Source organism: Colobus angolensis, unplaced genomic scaffold, assembly GCF_000951035.1.
Source record: "Colobus angolensis palliatus isolate OR3802 unplaced genomic scaffold, Cang.pa_1.0 Scaffold66, whole genome shotgun sequence".
NCBI classification, from domain to species: domain Eukaryota; kingdom Metazoa; phylum Chordata; class Mammalia; order Primates; family Cercopithecidae; genus Colobus; species Colobus angolensis.
This window is the reverse complement of record NW_012120265.1, coordinates 3,164,426-3,167,044: the sequence shown is the minus strand read 5'-3', so window position 1 is coordinate 3,167,044 and position 2,619 is coordinate 3,164,426. Positions and strand designations below refer to the sequence as shown.

The window sequence follows — 2,619 nt, the reverse complement described above, 5'->3', positions numbered from 1 at the left end:
GAGATGGAGTCTCGCTCTGCCACCCAGGCTGGAGAGCAGTGGCAGGATCTCGGTTCACTGTAACCTCCGCCTCCCAGGTTCAAGCAATTCTCTGCCTCAGCCTCCTGAGTAGCTGGGATTACAAGCGCCCACCACCACACCCAGCTAATTTACCCAGCTAATTTTTGTCTTTTTAGTAGATACAGGGTTTCACCATCTTGGCCAAGCTGGTCTTGAACTCCTGACCTCATGGTCCACCCGCCTCGGCCTCCCAAAGTGCTGGAATTACAGATGTGAGCCACCACGCCCGGCCTGCCCAGGAATCCTTTTAACACACAACTCTAGCTATGAGCCTTCCCTGTTCTCACACTCTCCATGGCTCCAAGAATATTCCAGCCCCTCTGCCCATTGTCCAGAGCCCTTCAGAGCAGGCCTTATCTCATGTCTCATTGCTGATTCTTTTCCAAATGTAAGTTGTTCTCTTGCCTGAATTGCTCTTCTCCCACCTTTGTGTTTGGTGAACTTCTATTCATCCTTCAAAACCCCATTCAAATGGCCCCTCCTCCAGAAACCCCTCCCTACCCCTTAGACCAAGCTTGTCCAACCTATGGTCCATGGGCCACATGCAGCCCAGGACAGCTTTAAATGCAGTCCAACACAAATTTGTAAACTTTATTAAAATATTATGAGATTTTTTTCAAGCTGAATGATGAAGAAATAAAATAGGAATAAAACAAAACGGGCCGGGCGCAGTGGCTCACGCCTGTAATCCCAGCACTTTGGGAGGCCAAGGCAGGTGGATCACCTGAGGTCAGGAGTTTCAGACCAGCCTAACCAACAAGGTAAAACCCCATCTCTACTGAAAAATACAAAAATTAGACGGGTGTGGTGGCAGGTACCGGTAGTCCCAGCTACTCGGGAGGCTGAGATGGGAGAATTGCTTGAACCTGGGAGGCAGAGGTTTCAGTGAGCCGAGATCACGCCACTGCACTCCAGCCTGGGCGACAGAGTGACACTCCATCTCAAAACAAAAAACAAAAAAATTATGTTTCTTTTTTTTTGCAATATTTTCTGTTTTAGCTCATCAGCTATCATTAGTGTTAGTGAATTTTATGTGTGGCCCAAGTCAATTCTTCTTCTCCCAATGTGGCCCAGGGAAGTCAAAAGATTGGACACCCCAGACTTAGACAGAGTCCTCAGTCCCCTCTGGGGGTGTCCGTGTCTAGCTCTGTCTCTCAAGGCTGGGGGCTTTTGGGAGGCCCTGGCATCACCTATGAAGGGCTGACCATAACTGTCATAATTTATTTTAATATTGGTACACACCTCATCATTATTTCTTTTGAGATGTAGTCTCGCTCTGCTGTTACCTAGGCTCGAGTGCAGTGGCGTGATCTCGGCTCACTGCAACCTCTGCCTCCTGGGTTCAAGCAAGTCTCCTGCCTTACCTTCCCGAGTAACTGAGATTACAGGCACCTGCCACCACACCCCACTAATTTTTGTATTTTCAGTAGAGTTGGGATTTCACCATGTTGGCCAGACTGGTCTTACACTCCTGACCTCAGGTGATCTATCCGCCATGGCCTCCCAAAGTGCTGGGATTACAGGCGTGAGCCACCGTGCCCGGCTTATAATACGTTTCTACGCAGACTTGAGAATGTACATCTTTCATCCGTCCATCCCATTTGTAAATGGGGCTCAATTTCCGCAGCTTCCACCCTCCAAATGCCTTTGACATTCTTCTAGGAGTTATAATTCTTCTCTGATTTGTTAAGATTTGACAACTCTCTCCCAAGGCATGTGGAAAAGCATTAGAACCTCACATCAGTGAAGGAGAACCGTTGAGCCCTGTCATGGAGAATTTATTTCCTCTTGAGAATGTACTGTCTTTTTTTTTTTTTTTTTTTCAGATAGAGTCTTGCTCTGTCACCAGGCTGGAGTGCAGTAGCACGATCTCAGCTCACTGCAACCTCCGCCTCCCGGGTTTAAGCGATTCTCCTGCCTCAGCCTCCCGAGTAGCTGGGATTACAGGCATGCGCCACCATGGCTAACTTTTGTATTTTTAGTAGAGATGGGGTTTCTCCATTTTGGTCAGGCTGGTCTCAAACTCCCGACCTCAGGTGATCTGCCCACCTCGGCCTCCCAAAGTGCTGGAATTACAGGTGTGAGCCACTGCAACAGGCCTTTTTCTTTTCTTTTCTTTTTTTTTTTGAGACGGAGTCTTGCTCTGTTGCCCAGGCTGGAGTGCAGGAGCACAATCTTGGCTCATTGCAATCTCCACCTCCAAAGTTCAAGCAGTTCTCCTGCCTCAGCCTCCTGAGTATCTGGGATTACAGGCATGTGCCACCAGGCCCGGATAATTTTTTGTATTTTTGGTAGAGACAGAGTTTGGCCATGTTGGCCAGGCTGTTCTCGAACTCCTGACCCCAAGTGATCCGCCTCGGCCTTCCAAAGTGCTGGGATTACAGGTGTGAGCCACTGCACCTGGCTGAATGAAGGTCCCATTTCTGTTGGATACATTCACAGAAGTGGAGTTGCTGCCGTGTGTGTGGTCTCCTACCTGCATGCACAGTTTCCTTCACATCCCTTCCCTGGCCACATCATGGTGTGTCATGAAGACACTAATCTTTTTTTTTTTTTTTT

The 2,619-nt window shown here is 48.5% G+C and overlaps 1 long non-coding RNA gene across 1 annotated transcript in view; it reads right to left on the bottom strand.

The window, feature by feature from the left end:
- The window catches only part of LOC105500364, a 34,710-nt gene that overhangs the window by 25,213 nt on the left and 6,878 nt on the right, over positions 1-2,619 (bottom strand). Inside the window, exon 2 of the long non-coding RNA XR_001000020.1 lies at positions 720-809. This is a non-coding gene — a long non-coding RNA (uncharacterized LOC105500364). The remainder of the gene's footprint in view (positions 1-719; positions 810-2,619) is intronic.